At 43.8% G+C, this 16,267-nt stretch overlaps 1 long non-coding RNA gene across 1 annotated transcript; it reads right to left on the bottom strand.

Annotated features, from left to right (window-relative positions):
• Window positions 1–3,807: 3,807 nt before the first annotated feature.
• Window positions 3,808–16,039, bottom strand: LOC134419864 (uncharacterized). Its single transcript, XR_010028179.1, has 3 exons — window positions 15,959–16,039; window positions 10,546–10,630; window positions 3,808–5,436 (listed from the first exon to the last, which is right to left on the bottom strand). It is a non-coding gene; the product is annotated as an uncharacterized LOC134419864 (long non-coding RNA).
• Window positions 16,040–16,267: the final 228 nt, after the last annotated feature.

Genomic DNA, 16,267 nt, shown 5'->3' with positions numbered 1-16,267 from the left:
GTGTGGTAGGGACAAAGGTCTTTTACCAAGCACTGGTTTGCAGAGTTTTAAAGATATGGGAAATCAGAGGAGTGTTCATCAGAAAATTTAACTCCTAGTGTCTGCAAAGTGTTTCAGTGTTGGATAAGTAGGGGAAGATGGAGACAGCATAGGAAAGATTATTACAAAAAGCAGAGATGGTCTTTAAATGATAGCTTTTCTTGCCTGAAACAGGTAGATGAGCAACTTCTTTTTCTGGCTGTTGGAAGCTGTTGGGTTGAAAGCAATTTGGCCCCACAGCTATGGAGGGGATCATTCTCTACAATGATCCAGGCTGCCTTCCAAGGTTGTATCCACACCCACAGCATGTTTAGAAAGACACTGGTATGTTGCTGATTTGTGGAATTTTTGTTTCCCATGGTGATTTTGCCTCACAAAGGGGAGCTGGGGTTAACACTGGGGCTGGAGAGAAAATTTTGGTTTGTGCGGGACTTGGAGGGGAGAAGAGGGAGCCCACTGTTACTGTCTCAGAGGGGCAGTGGGCTGGGGGATTACTTCTATGAGAAGTGCAGGCATTTCCTAGAGAAGGATCTCTGAAGTACCTGCTGACTGAAACATTCCAGGCATTCCTGCACTGTGCTGCTAAGCTCCCACAGCAGCAGCTCATGCTGCTCAGGCTGCAGCAGCCTGGCCTCGGCAAGCACGTCCTGCTCAGGGACTGACATACAACTCTCATTAGTAAATTTGCTGTGTGGAGCAGCACTGTAAGTTGTGAATCTGCAGCTGCAAGAGAAGATGGATGAGATTTTAGTGAGCTGCTGTTGTGAACAGACCTGCCAGGAGCAGGTGAAGGGCTTGCAGTGGGCTACCAACCACGGAGTTTTCTCCAAAGATTCCCTGGGTGCTTTGTGCACAGGCTGGGAACTGTACTTCTCTGCAGCCCTTACCCTTCCTGTAGCTGCTCTTTCAAGTTGTGCTTGCATCTCTTGCATCTACTTAAGGGGCAGAAACTCACACCATCTCAGTGTCAACAAGCTTGTAAATCATCTACTTAATAGTCACAGGTGAGATAACATATTAAATACTAAAGGCACTAAAAACCTTTCCCACCTCACTCACCCTCCCCTCCAAGTACTGAATCTTGTCCAAAGCTGCACAAACAGGATTCTAAGATAAAGACCTTGGGTAAGAATTACTAAAACAAACAGAGCGTGGCACGGTTTGTTAAGGGACTGGCTTCTCAAGGCCAAAGGGTGGGTGTGCACACCACACACCTCTCAGAGAGGAAAGCTAAGAACATTTAAAAAGTACATCTTGGAACACAGCCCTCCTCAGAAGTCTGTAATATTTTAAGTAAGTTGATATGGCAGGGGAGGAGAATCATACAAGTACAATGCAAAACATATTGTCTGTGATTTCAGTAGCTAGCAGCACAAAAGCTTTCTAAGAAGTAGAGGGATTCTATTCTGCTGAGCATGATGCAGTGGAGTTATTCAGTTAATGCAGTTCTAGCAAGGAAACTACATGCTCCAAGCTACATTTCTGTGTTTCCTTGAAGAATGCTTTGAAAGACTTTACCATTCAGCTGCCAACTACCTGATTCTGAACATAAATAAAAGAGCAGTAATTTCCCAGCTTACTTCTTGCCTGCCCTGCCATGTGCAGGAAACCTCTCCATAGCAGGACAGCTCCTGGGGGCATGTTAGATCAGCCACCATGCTGTGCCTGCCTATTGATGGCTGGCTCAGTGTCAGGGTTTCTTTCCTATTTTTGTTGTTGCACTGATGAAATCCACTGCTAGAGCATTATCTGCTATTGACAGGGGATACATTCTGATCTAAAGGCAAAAAACTTCATGTCTGTGATCCTGCTAGCCCATGCCCAGCACCTGGGGGAGATATTTGAAGGTGGAATATGATGAGCCACAGGACTACAGTTTTAACTGAGTAACACCTCAAAACTTGTTCCTTTTGCAGGTTGACTTTTTTCCCCAGAAGAAAATTTGGTCTATAACTTTAGTCAGCACCTAGGGGTAATGTCTAGATCCCCTTGACTCAAGGCCTGTTTAACTTTCCTATGCTCCTGCAGAGCTATTGTTAGTTTGCAGATAAGGAAGTGTTATCATTTTAGCACAGTCTAAGAGAAAATTATAGGAGAGAGAAATTAGATTCTCTCCTGTGTTACTCTCTATCTGGTGGCAGGGCTGTCCTTCACACTGATCTCTCAAATGTGGTAATAATAACAGTAAAGTTTTATTTTTACTGGTTATCAGCCAAAAGCAACAACTAGGCTAAACCAGAAAATACCATCCTTTCTGCCTTTACAGCATGTGTGCTCAATCTCTGTGCTGATGCTGATACTTCTCCAGCTCTTTTCTGAAGAAACAAGGAGACACAGACACCTTCATCCCTCCCCAAACAACCTGGTCTGCCTAATCCTGGCCATCATCTAAAAACAGGCCCTCTGCCCTCTTCCCAGCAGGCCAACACACATTCCCACCCTCCCAGTGCAAATCTGCAACAGCTCCCTTCTGTCCTAGCTTGCTTCTGCCATTAAGACATAGTAGACTTTTCACAGCTAAGTGTTGCTGCCTCTAGCAGCTGCCTCTTCTTCATCTGTATGTGCACGACAGTCTTCTCTTGTTTCCAGAGGGCTTTATCACAAACAAATTGCCAACTTTGGAACCAAGGAAGACAAATGATGTGTCTGACCAAAAAGCCCCTGTAAGGGCCAGAACTGGGAAAATACATGGACTGATCCTTTTGCCAGCACTTTGCATCTCTCTGGAGTGCAAATGCTCTTAAAGGACAAAACAGAGACTGTCTCACATAAGGTATTGAGGAATATACAGAATTGAGGTGGCTCTAATCTCATATATTTCTCCTTTAAAAGAAAGAAACCTTTCTGCAAAGGTTACAAACCAAAAGGAAGTTTGGCCCTCTTGGTGGAAAAAAAGAGCATTCTCCTGGCATGCTTAGCTTTCCCTTCATTTGTGTGAACAGTGAGAATATAATCAGGAGGGTAAATCCTGTTCAGAAAGAATTCAGAGTCACTTTGCATGGTGTACATCATCATTCTAGATATTTGTGAAGTAGAGGCGTACACCAAGCTAGCCACTCTGAGTTCCTTTAATAGCCAAAGGAAAGAAACTAGCAGTTGTTTGAAGAACTTTCAGGTTAAGTGAACCTTGCCCTTGGTGCTGTTGAGTGCCCACAGGAGTTTGGGCTGAGCTGAGACACAGGTGTCTGTGGTGAAATCCCACCCTTGGTGTAATAAAATCCCAGAGGAGATCCTAACACCCAAGTCATTCTGCACTGTGAAAGAAAGATGTAGATCACAATAAAACTCTAAATGAAAAACCTATTAAGAAAAAAAAATCCTTTTCAGGTTGTGACTCTACCAGCTTATCACAAAGATGGATGGTTTTTCAATAGGGAAAAATGGGGGTAACATGGGTGAAGCCTGTAGGCTTCAGTGTGGGAGACTAAACATTGCAGGCAGCAAGTCATCCATTTCAGGGCTGGCTTGTTGGACTCTGTGGCCTTACAAAACTGAGGCTCCTGTGAGGCTTGCCAGTAGGTGCAAATGATGGAAATTGAATTTTCTAGGAAGGCAGGTGATGACTGCAGAGCACTTCTATTTTTGTTTTTTGAGGTCACCCTATTTGTTTTGAAGTCATTCTAATCCAGGACAGGAAGGGACCAGGAGCTGTTTTTTTTTGGCTACAAACTCAGATTGAACTTTAACTGAGCAGTGTCTTACTGTGGCATGCAGCCATGCAGCCACCAGGAGCAATTTTGAAGGGCAGCAAGAGGCAGGATTGGCAGCAAGAGGCAGGATTGGCAGCGTCCCTCAGGCTGCACTGACAGACTGGTCATGCACAAGTGCCAGAATGGCCTGACCCAACCTGGTGCCATCACTGCTGGACCTCTGCCTCTCACCTCCTTGGGATAACAGGACTGCTGGGGCTGTGCCAGGGAACAGCAATGGCCAGGCAGGTAAGGGGACACTGGTGTCCTTCTAAAGACAAATATAGGATGTCCCAAGCCAAACAGGTTGATAACAGGGAAGAGGTGGCCTGGTTCTGCTCTTGTGTTGACACACTATGTGGCTGTGGTTTTGTTGTCATGTTCTCAACAGTGAACCTCCAGGAGGAGGGGAATTGTCCTCTTGTACAATTTTCTAGTCACAAGACAAGAAGATAGCTGCACAGTCCAAACATTCTGCATGGGGAGTACCTTCCTGACATCCTGCACACCCTGTCAGTGAGCTAAGCAACTTATCCATCCCTGAATCAAACCCTTCTTAGCAATAGCCTTGGCAGCCATAGTCTTGGCATGCACAAGTGAAAGAAGCAAACCTCTTACAAAGGTTTAAATAGGCTTTTTCATTATTCCACAAGGAAAAAAAAAATCTTATCCACTAGCTCTTCATTTAGCATAAATGCAGGTTTCAAAGAGCCTTGCAAAACAATGTGTGGCAAAATCTATGTGTAGGAATAAGAAAACAAATTTAGGACTGTTGTTTGGAAGAGCTTATTCTCCTTTGAATGCTCTGTAAATAGTCCTAAAACCTCCGAGTGACAGGAATCTTACAGATATTGTACTTGGAGTCAAAATTAAGTAGGCCTTTTTCCTGTTCTAGTGCAAACCTGGAATTACAAAAATTTTTGCTTTAAATGGTTGATGATCTAGAATTATTTCTCATAGCAGAGCCAATTGCTGAGATAGAGCATTTTGATACTTTGCATGCCCAGAAGGCACACTACTCTTATATGCTATTGTTGAGAAGCTGGGAGAAAATCCTCTACATAAAGTAATGGTTGTGTCACTGGTGCAAAATTGCCCGCTTGAACCCAGCACTAGAGAAGGGGGGAGAGGAAATGACACAACAATCAATCACACCTTGCTTACAATACTTTCATGGCTCTCGTGTGGTGCTGAGAAATGCAAAGCAGCTCAGGAGATCTTTTGTTTTTCTCAGCAGAAAAGGTGCACATGGGGTCCAGAGCAGCACTTCCTGAAGTTAGTTCCTAAATTAGTTGTTTCAGCATTTGCCTAATGTAGCTGTGATTCTATTGGGTACCATGCAGCTTTGGTTCTCCAAGCTGCTGCTGAATCTGCTGCTGGCATTTCTCCAAGTGGCAGCACAGCTTTCCCAGGCGCTGGGGCACAGATCCCACAGTGATATGCAGAGGAATGAGTGCTGTGGTCACTCTCATCCTCCTGCCCAGATGCAGCAATGAATCACTCCATGCACCATCAGATGTCTGGCTGTGAGGCACGGCATGTTTTGATGAGCTGTATAGCTGAGATTCCTGATGTCCTACTGGAATTCGCGACAGAGAGGTCCCATATGCTGCTGCTGGAGGTCCTTTGCTCTTCCAAGGTGGTGGGTTTGCCAGGAACATGATGAAGTTTCAAGAGAAGCTCAGGCAGATATCCACCTGGCCAAATCCTGTCCCAAAAAGGAAGCTCATTTTGAAGAGGACTGGCAAACTGAATTCCTGTGACTGATATAGGGGAAAAAACATGACTACAACAAGCTGGGAACCACCATGTTTGTTTCAGCTGCAGAGGCTGGATTGCAGTGGCAAAAATGACCCTTAACACCTCACTAGTTTGTCAACCAATGGACAAAGGAACCGATTGTGCAATTCGTGCATAGATATTGTGCAGAGCAATCTCACAACTACACTTGTAAGGAAGGGGTTTAAAATTGCACAACGTGCTGAGGAATGATACATGTAGGCATTTTGTCTTACAGCTATTGGCAATTAGAAGGAATGGAGGGATAACTGAATTTGCTTTGTTCTTCATTCCATGGAGTGTAGGGAGGCTCAACCACAGCAGATACTGCAGGCCAAAAGTATTCAGTTCGGCATGCATGGGATGTGTCCATGGCAAGGAGAGTCTGCACAGAGTTCCAGGGACAATTTTCTGCTCAGTGCTATGGCACTGTGGAAAGCATATCACAGTAAAGATGCCACCTAGAGAATGTTTTGTTGGGCTAGTTAGATATTAGAAAAAATTTTTCACTGAAGGGGTGCTTAAGCACTGGAACAGGCTTCCCAGAGAAGTGGCCATGGCACCAAGCCTGTTGCTACTCAAGCAGCATTTGGGCAACACGCTTAGATTGTTCAGCCTTTTTAAAGGTTGCTCTGCATGCAGTCAGAAGTTGGATTTTATGATTCTCATGAGTCCCTTCCAGCTCAGCATATTCTATTATTTTAATTAGCCTGAATTCAGTGACTAGTTAGGTATTATTTACTTCCAAATGTTATAATTTTCATTGTGTCTTATGTGGTGCAATGCTCTAAGCATTGATTCCAACAGAGTTGTTAAAAATATTATTAAGAAAACAGTGTCAGTCTGAAAGCCACGATAATGCATAGAATTATTTTCTGTGCCTTTAAATAATAGAAACAATGAGCTATTCTAAGAGATAGAAGTAGGCCAGGTTGAGCTGTTTTTATGTAAATGTACCTATCTGAAATTGCTCAGAAGAGGATCTTCATTTTTGTGTTATAAACCTTTTTCTTAGCAACTTATTTAGTCAATACTGCAATTACAGAGCCACTCTTTAAAAGTGTATCTACAACACATGAAGATTTAGAGCACTGGCTTATGTTATTCATAGTCCACTGATTCAGACTGGTTTGAATGGAATATACATGCTTTTTCCTCTAACTGCTGCCTAAGGACTTGCCAAGACAGCAGTGCCCAAGAGACTGGGGAGACTGGGGAAACTCATTCTCGTTTAGATCTCTAACTGTGAAACGTATCCAAAAGGATCTGTGCTTGCCCTCCTCAGAAGAACAATTGGGACTCAAGGCTAAGCAAGGGAAACCACTGTATTGCAATGGAAGAGCAGATTGTCTGTGTAGATGTGACTCTTGTTAGAGTACCTCTTGTTAGAGCAAAAACCAGTTGGATGCTGCACTCCTTTTCCCTTCCAACTGCTTGGAGCTTGGAGCTTCCTCCAACTGATGAGAGACTCCTATTTTCCAAAGTGTTGAAGGTAGTTTTTCATTTTGATGTTCAATGTTTTCTTAACTTCACATTCCTTTTTCTGCTTGTGCGTTTGGTTTTGTGTAGCAAAACATATAAGCAGGAATCTATAAGCAGGAAAAGGTACCTGCATGTCCCCGTCCCTTCCTGCTTTTAGTGCCCCGTAAAGAATAACCTCTTGTGTCTCACTCTCCTCTTCCCAGATGTTACATCTCTCTGGAGTGTAAATAACTGAATAACTTAGTACTTAAACATGATGTGATAGCTTTGATTTTAGCACATCAAAACTAGGTTCTGATAGAGAGTGTCAGTATCAAAAGTGAAGGCAAACGCTCTGTTCTTGTGAATTCAAACTGAAGTGAGCACTTTGATGTCAATCTCAAATGAGCATGGAGGGAGCAATCCCCTCTGAAGTGGTTCAGTCAGCACCTGTAACCTCTTCAACTGCAGCCCCTATCTCTCATGGGAATCAATATTTGAACCAATATTGACTTAGGACTCAGGCATGATTTATATGGCAGTCTTGGTGTTGCAACAACTGCTGTGTTACTCAATCAGATTCCCAGATGACGGGTTAATACATAACAAACCGGATTTGCAAATTCAGTCAGCACGTGTTATCATCAGAATGGAAAGGGGAAATTCATTCTGTCATGTTGCATTTAATTAATAAATCTGTCAAATACCTGTAACTGAGTACTATGTGCTCTGCCTAAAGAGGCAGTGGGTTTCATTCTGTTTTCAGAGGGTTTCTAACCTGGATTAATGTCTTGGTGACCAGTACTTCATAGTTATCATGAGTAATTGTTATAATGAGTGTTTCAAAATGGAAACAAATTAGGATTAATTTAGTTACTTAAAAAAATTCACATTAAAAAGCTCTGTAGTGTTCAGCACTATTCTGGTAATAATTAACAGTCAGCTTAATTCTGGGGTCAAAAACCAGTCTACAGCTGTTACGTTTAGGTAGTTTAGGCATATCATCACAATAGCACTCTGGCTGTCTATGAAGTTACCCTCACCTCCCAGGCATTATCAGTGACTGCTTCTGAAGGAAGGCCATTCATCTGAATGATTTTGAGTGCTTCACACAAAAATCCACTCCACTCATTTTATGCCAATATAGCAATCAAATATTATTGAAAGTCTAAAGACCTGTACAATAACAAGATATTGTTAGTCAAAGATACTAGGTCAGAGGACTGACTTTAAAAATGTTATTTGCTCTTTTGAGAGAATTTAAACTTATATATATATAAAAAATAGATGAGCGCAGAAAATTTAGAATGATGTGTTTCCTCCTTTAAATAGCAATATGACTTACACCCCATCAGATAGCTAAGAAATTGTCAGTGTCTATGTAAAACAGACAAGACCTGTAGTTTTCTAGGTTTCAGGCTAGCACTGTGTGTGCATGTGTGTGAGGAAGAACACGGCCAGCCCCTGAAATGCTCAAACCTCTTTGTTTTGGTGACCCTCCTGTGTTTACCCTGTCTGCCCTCCACGTGTGCGCTCCAAGTCCAGTGACCTAGTCTTTGGCAGTCAGTTCACCATGAATAATCACACTGCGTCTATTTGGAATAATTTTCCAACTCAATGACCTTTCTTTAACCTGACACTGCTAATTGTTATCCCTGGCAAGGAACAAATGGGTCTGAGTGAGGTGAATAGGTGAAGCTCTTGCCTAGAACATGTGTCTTGCCCCAGGCAGAGTTCCACTACTACCACTGCTGCAGGCTTGGCTCCCCAAAGATTCCAAAACTTCCCTCTGCCACCTCCTTATGCTGACTGTTAGAGGTTTAATGGCCCATGAGGAAATAACCAGCTAGAAACCATTCTTTGTCTTAAATGGGAAACTGCCAGGATGCCATAAATGCAGTGCCAATTGCTTAAGTATAATCAGTACCTGAGTCAAAACTACGGTGTCTGGAAACCATATCTGGAATCCATCTTTTTACATCCTAACACAGGGGGAAACTGCACCTTGCTTGAATAACCAGCAGTACTGGAGTTGCAAGTTCCATCACAAATCAGTTATTTCAGCTTGCTATTAGTCCATTGCTATGCATGCTTAGCATAGTGAATTGTTGCATAACAAGCAAAAACAGAGTGGAAAAAAAGATATTTTAGAAGTCCAAATCATTCTAAGATTAGTCAGTGACCTACCTCATCATTTGGATCAATAATAAATTTTGAAATGTTTTAGAAATGTATGCACATTTCTATTTTACTACTGGCTGTTGTTCAAGCAACATATTGATGTGGGTGTGTTCTGGAATCTTTTTATTGTGTTGTACTTAAATATAGAACATTTACTATCATGGTAATGGCAGCTACATGAAGATGAGAAGGAAGTCTTCTAGTTGGCTTGCTCCTGCCTAGTCTGTCCCAGTCAATGCTTTTGGGTCCTTCACACAGACTCTGAGCATTTAACCCAAGCAGTGACAGTGCCTGGTGCCTTGTAATAGTGCACTACCTGCTCTGTCCTACATGATTCTCTGCAGCCTTTTATGAGTGGCCATAGCTACATCTACAGTAGTTATTTCTGTGGCTTTTTTCTCCCTCCCTAGTCACCACATCATACCCTCCTGAGCCCGCTTGCTGTCAGGGGAGCGCGCCCCACCTTGTGCAGGCAATTTGTCCATGTTGCACAGGCAGAACTAGAGGTGGGTCTGGAATGTTATTCCTTGCAGCAGGTTTGTTTGGCTCCCAGCTATACACTTCCACAAGGGAATTCATAATGCACAAAAGTATTAGTCTAATGCCTGGCCACAGCAGACATATTGGAAAAGATACAATTTAGCATAGTTTAGAATTTTCTCAGTGTTCTCCAGTAATTTTTAACCCTAGGAAGAGTTGCAAAACTGTGCTATCAAAGAAAAGAAACTGTATTCAGTTTCTTTTTCCACTGAAATGTATCCCAGTGAGGCTACAAAGGATGTGCAAGGAAGGTACAGAAGGCAAGTGGCAGGTCTGTTCTTGGACAAGATAGCAGTAGGGTTCCAGCACAAGCTGGGGCAGGAAGGGGAAGCAAAGCGCCTGTCCCTCTGCAGCTCATGTGACTCTGTCACAAAGGCCAGGGCTGGCAACCCTCACACAGGACATTCTTCAGCAGGCAAAGTTTGCAAGCAAAACCACCTGATGGGTGAGGACCCCCTGCCCCCACCAGTGCCTTCCACACATTCCTCCAGCCTGCAGAACCAAGCACAGCCCTGACCTGACAAGCTGCTTCTCGCTCAGAACTAATAAAACCACAGAAGATTAAGAGGGTAGAGAGAGCCAATTCCGTGCAGGTAGAGAACTGGTTACTATAGCAACTCTTCTTCTTTGAGCATAGGCTGGGAGGGACTCCCTCGCAAGGGGATTTCTGTGCAGTCCCCAGGCTGGGGAGGGAGGCTGCCACAAGAATCTCGTTTGACAGAGGTTTCGTGGCTGCACTCTTGAACTCTGTTGGGATCGTCGGGGGGCGGTGCTGGGATAGGGCCGTAGAAGAGTTTGACTCTTGTCCAAAAGTGAAGCAGATGTTGGAGAGCCTGCATTTAAAAGTGATACTCACGTCATGGTGCATTGTTCTGTGGGTTGCAGCTACATCTGAAGCCGGTGTTGCACCACAGGACATGTCACAACCAGGAGTTTCCAGGCTACAGTTGTTAAAAGACATAAGAGAATATTTAGCTTATTACTACTGGATTTTTAAATCTGAGATCCTAAGAAAGTTTCCCAGATATATTTCTTCAATAAGCCCAAATTAGTGCAGAGTAAGAAATTAAGCATCTTGTAATATAATAAAGGCTTGGTCAATTTGACTCTGGGAAAAGTCATCTGGGACTAGGGCCAGGTAATGTTATCTTAGTGTACTGCTGGAGTACCTGGCACTGTACAAGCTCTAGATCTCTGTGGTTACCTTAGACCAACACAGCAAATGAATGAGCATATTATCCTTTCCTAGGGCTGCTTTCTGGTGGAACACACCCCTTGCATTCACAGGAGACACAAACAGCAAGCAGTGCCTAGGGTAAATCCCTCCCCTTTACCCTCCTTAACCCTGTGTGCTCTGGCAGGTATACTTCAAGGGCCAAAGCTACACCTCGGTTTTTTGCTAGTATTTTGTGCTGGAAACTAAAAAACACAGCAGGATAATGAAACAACCTATGATTGTCTCAAATTTAGTCCTGAAGTTCTCTGTCTCACAGAGTCAAAGCACAGAAGATGCATATTCTTTTGGGAAGGGACAAGCAAAGGGGGATTTGGGTGAAATATTATGCTCCCCTATTCTCCCTAGATTGCTTATTTTCTACTTTTCCATGCACTATTTTTGCAGGAGACACAGATCTAGGAGAATGTTGTCTGCCATGATCCCACCACCCTTCCTACTGAGGAAGAGGAAAGGGGCACAGCTGTGCAGCCTCTGTCTTGCAGCTGCATCTTGTCTAGGTGTCTAACACAGCTGCAAACCTGCAAACCTTCCAAATCCATGTCTTTCAAAGCAGCATTTTTTTGGCTGTTGATACAGGGAATAAGAAACAGCAGCCCTCAATTTTGTTTTAAATTCAGCAAGTGTTTTACCAGATGTAGAACCAAGGAATTGAAAAACAAAAGCAGGCTCCCTGCTCCAAGTGCAACCTGAATGCAGGACTAGTCTGGGAGTACTTTGTTATGGCAAAGTGCACTGAGGAGGTAAGCCAAGAGGCAGAGGGACTCAAGGACAGCCCCAAACTCTCACCCAGACTGGAACAACTGCACAGTTGCCATGTCTAAGTCTTGGGCTCAGCCTAGCTTCAAAAACTGAGTATCAACCTGCTACTGGTCCATAAAGAATCAACAATTTATCAACAACTACCATTATGATGCCTGCAAGCTTTTCAGCTGAAAGAAGTATCTGCACTCTGTCATTCTCTCTATGCCATGTGGCAGATCTGGCCTTAGATGGCATTTGATCTTGCCAGTAAAATCTGCTGCTGCTTGGAATAAAAGAGAGAGACTTGTGACAGAAAGTTGAGTGCTTTATGGGTCAGAATTGTAGACTTAGCTTTTTTGTGAGCAATAAGAAATATCTGCTGTAACAATGCAATTGATGTGAATAAAATCACATGAAATTGCATCAATCCAACAGCAGTTCCCTTTGCTGCAGGTATATAAGTTTTACAGAAAAAATGGGGAAAAATATTCCAATAAGCTTTACTGAATTACAAATTAATAAATTAACAAAAGGCTCATATTATAGTGTCATAGACAAGAGACATGATTGACTATTTCCTGAGATTAAGGCCACACTCACAGGCAATGAAAACTAGGAATTTCCTTCAAGACTTGCAGAAGTGTCTCCATTACTTCAAAGGACAGAGTGGATTCACCGACAGTTAAATTCTGTTCAGCCATTGAAGTAACAGATTAAAGGCTCATGGTATGGAGTTGAAGGCAAAGTAAATGACAGAGAAAGAAAATGTGTTTTACTGTGTGAGAGGAGGAGATTTCTGTGATGAGCACTTTTGTCTCCCTCCATGCTGACAGCAGAGGTCATACAAAGTCTCAAGGCTCTGCTTACACAAGAAGAGGGAGCTCAGTCCAGCCTGTGCCTTGCTTACAGCCGAATCAGTCATTATGTGTTTGTCTGGAGCCTAACCTCCCTTATCTCAGCTACTTCCTGCACAGGCTTTAAAGCCAGGTTATCCAGGGGATACAGGCAGCTGAGGAATTATTCTCTTTATAGGTCTCATTTATTAGATGCTACATCAAATCAACCTATGAGATTGAGGTAGAAGTTGAACATAAATACAGAACACACGTCTGCTACGAAAGTGTGCTAATGCAGCTTGGTTGCCATGGTGTAAAATGCAACATAAGGATCATGAAGACACGTTTGCCTTTCCCCATTACTGAAGAAGATGGCTGAGTGATTGACTAATCCATGGGATAGGATATTGCATTGGTCCTAACAACAATGTGCTTCCAAATGGAAACAGACATCAGACATCATTGCTGCTGAGAATGTAGGTAATCAGGCTTCACGAGCCCAAGTTCAGTCTTGGAGCTTCTGAGCCACTAATTCAGTACTTAATTCTCTCCTTTAAGGTTTTTGGGGTTTTTTGGGGTCTTTTTTGGTTTTTTTTTCTGATGTCTTTTAGGTTTCAATACATTCTGAAGTTAGCAGAAGCCTTGGTTTTGTTAAATTTGATTACAAGTATTACCTAAGTGTAATTGATTCCTCCTCAGGAGCAGAAAAATATTGCACATATAAGTAGAAAAAATGGTTTTGTTTTCTTTTTTTTTTTTTTCTTTTTTTCCTAACTGTTTTATTTGAATGTGGACTTAAAACTTAGGACAAGTACATGCCAGTAGGTCTCTAAGGAGAGTACTCACTTTGTTGATCTGTCTAATGCATACTGCACTAAGAAGAGCAATATAAATTTCTGGTGCATTGCCCCTCCTGAATGCTTTGAGCCAAACTGGGGAAGTTCTTGGATAACAGCAGAAAATTTTCTTGGATAAGAGCAGATTTCTTTTCCTAACTTTCCACATACTCTGCTGAGTTTTGGATCATGATTTCAGACCATGGACTTCATATCTCTGGCACTGCTGCCTAGGACTTCAGTCAGAGCAAGCTTGTGCCACAGGTGCCACATTGCTTCCTGCCCACTCCAGCCAACCACACTGGAAATGTACAATGCAGGGTACCTGGCTAAAAGAACTCCTACCCACAATGTAAACATGAGCATAATCTTAAGCAATAACCAATATTTACTTTTAGACATAATGAAATAAAAATAATTTTGGCAAGTAACATATCTATTTGCCTTCAGATCAACTAAACCAGCAGTCTCTTATGATTATTCACCCTATGCATGTCACAGATTCTCTTAGGAGTATCTTGTTCTCTCTTAGGAGTATCTTGTTCTTGCCTCTGTTGTGCTGTCCACTCTCGTGGCTCCCCAGGAGAGAGCCCGTGTTTGTTGGAAAACACAGCCAACTGTTTTCAAGTGAGTTACACCCTTTCTGCAAAATCAACAATGAATGGCTGTGAGCTGCTCACTGCTAAGAAAACATGAAACCAATAAAAGGTGTCATGAGCAGAGCAAAAGTCTAAAGGGAACACGCATGTGGCCCTCACATGGATCCAGGGTCCTTATCAAAAGGGAAGTCATTAAAGGACTGAAACCCGAGCTAAACTTACACTAAGAAAGGGTGTGTTGTAATAAAAAGGTTATTAAAAATTGTTCATAATTTTCCTATCTCCTTTTAAATTCTCTGATATATTGGAAGAGATTATTGGAGGTTTTGAAGCAAAGCTTTTGGACAACTGTCAGTGAAATGGCAGTAGCAACAAGATGTAGTTTTCTTGTCTAATAAAAGTAGGTAGATTTCTCTATATCCAGGAAAAACAAATGTTTCTTTTCTCTGATTTTACTGCCTTTTCTTTTTACTGTCTGTTCTGATAGTAATCTAGAAAAAAAAAATCAGTCAAATAACTCTAATTAGGAAAAAAACCCAAGTCTGTTATTCATGCCATCATGACAAACCAGTGTGAAGCTCGAGCACTTGGAAACAGAAGGGCCTGTGTGTAAGGCAATTTATTTGCTATTTTCACCACTTCTTCTCACATGTTATTTTCTGTTTAGCTATTCAACATCAGTAATGTTGACAGGTACTTGAACCAGGCCCTGAAAAAGAAAGGACTCCTCTGCAGTCCTGAGTTGCCATCTCCAGCAGTAACTGCATGTCTCCTCTCCAGCATCCTAATCTGTGCCTGAGTTAAAGGATTTTATTTCATAAATGAAGAGCCGAGGTATAAAGACAAAAGAAATCTCTGTCTTTTCTGTCCCACCTTGGCATCCCTAACTCATACATCACTCTTCCTCTTAACTAGGGTCGGGTATACCTCAGCCAAACAGCTTTGGTTATGCTGAAGCTGCTTTGCCAGCACAAAACCTGTTCCAAAGCCAGTTCTGGAGGTTTCCTACCATTTCCTAGAAAATCCATAGTCTCCTTGGGGGTTTTCCAGCACTAGAGTGCTGAAGAGAAGCATGCAACAAAATGAGAGAAGCATGCAACAAAATGAGAGAGCAGCCTGTTCGGTGAAATAGACTGGGGAAGGGTGAGGGAAGGAGCCCATCAGGAGCTCCCTCACAACCCAGCAATCCCCACATTTAACAATGATCACCACAATAACGGCAACTTTTATTACAAAAGGCTGCAAGTCTCTCGCATACAGAAAAAGACCGTCAAGGGTGAACAGTCAAAGGGAAAAAAAAAAAATCAGGGAAGCGCAGAGGTAGTTCAAGGCTTGAAGGGATTTATTGCTTTACTGCTCATTTATGACGAGGTGATATAAGATATTAGGCGACAATCCCAGCCGCTCCGCTGGAGGGGCGGGACAGCCGCGGTTCCTCCAGCGGGCGATGACATCAGCGCTCCCACACTCGGGTGCCGCGGGGGAAGGACCGTAAGGCAGGTGCTGGCGTTTCCCAAACAGGAAACCGTATTTCCAATGCCAAAACGATAAGGAACTCAGCTCGGAAACACTGCATGTAGACATTATTCTTGCTCCCGTAGCTTTACCCTTCTGTTCAGGCGCGATCCTCTCCCGTGCCACGAGAGACCAGTTTACCATGAGGGCATGTGCCGGCCTTCACACAGTAACTAAGTAACTCGGTAACTTTCAGTAAGGAGCGGACTTTAAATAAGCGTATTGTTGGTTGCCGCGACCCACTTCGCACCGTGCGGAGATTTCCCACATATTTTGGTGTCACGTCACGGAGCGAATAACACCGGCGCGTTGCGCAGCCCTAAGTAAGGGCAGCCCTGCTTGAGGGGGTGCCGGCTCCATCCAGCACCGCATCACCGCGGGCCCAGTGGTGGCAGCTCCACGGCACAGAGCACCGTGAGGTGTCCCCTCTCTCCCTCTCTCCTTTTTTTCGTTCCTTGCCTTTCTCCCTCCCTCCTTTTTATCGTTCCTTCCCCCTCTCTCTCACCTTCCCTCAGCGCTCCCCTCAGGCTCAGCCCCCGCCCGGCGGGCGAGCGCCTCGTGCTCCCCTCGCGTGCGCGCACCAATCACAGACGCCCGGAGGGGCCGCGAGCCGGGTGCGCGCGCCCGCCCTCTCCCTTTCCTACCCACCCCCGCTCCAAGGGCGGAACCGAGAGCCCGCTCCAGCCAATCACAGGCAAACGGTCCTGAAGCGTGAGGCGCGAGCGGGCCCGCGTGCCGAGACGCCGTATAAAAAGGGGGCCGGGCACGAGCGCCGGGCTCACTCGCCGCCGGCGCTGACGGCGGAGGGACGTAC

The sequence above is a fragment of the Melospiza melodia genome, chromosome 6 (assembly GCF_035770615.1).
Source record: "Melospiza melodia melodia isolate bMelMel2 chromosome 6, bMelMel2.pri, whole genome shotgun sequence".
In the NCBI taxonomy this organism is placed as follows: domain Eukaryota; kingdom Metazoa; phylum Chordata; class Aves; order Passeriformes; family Passerellidae; genus Melospiza; species Melospiza melodia.
Note: the sequence above shows the minus strand (reverse complement) of the source record. Positions and strands in the feature narration are given on the sequence as shown.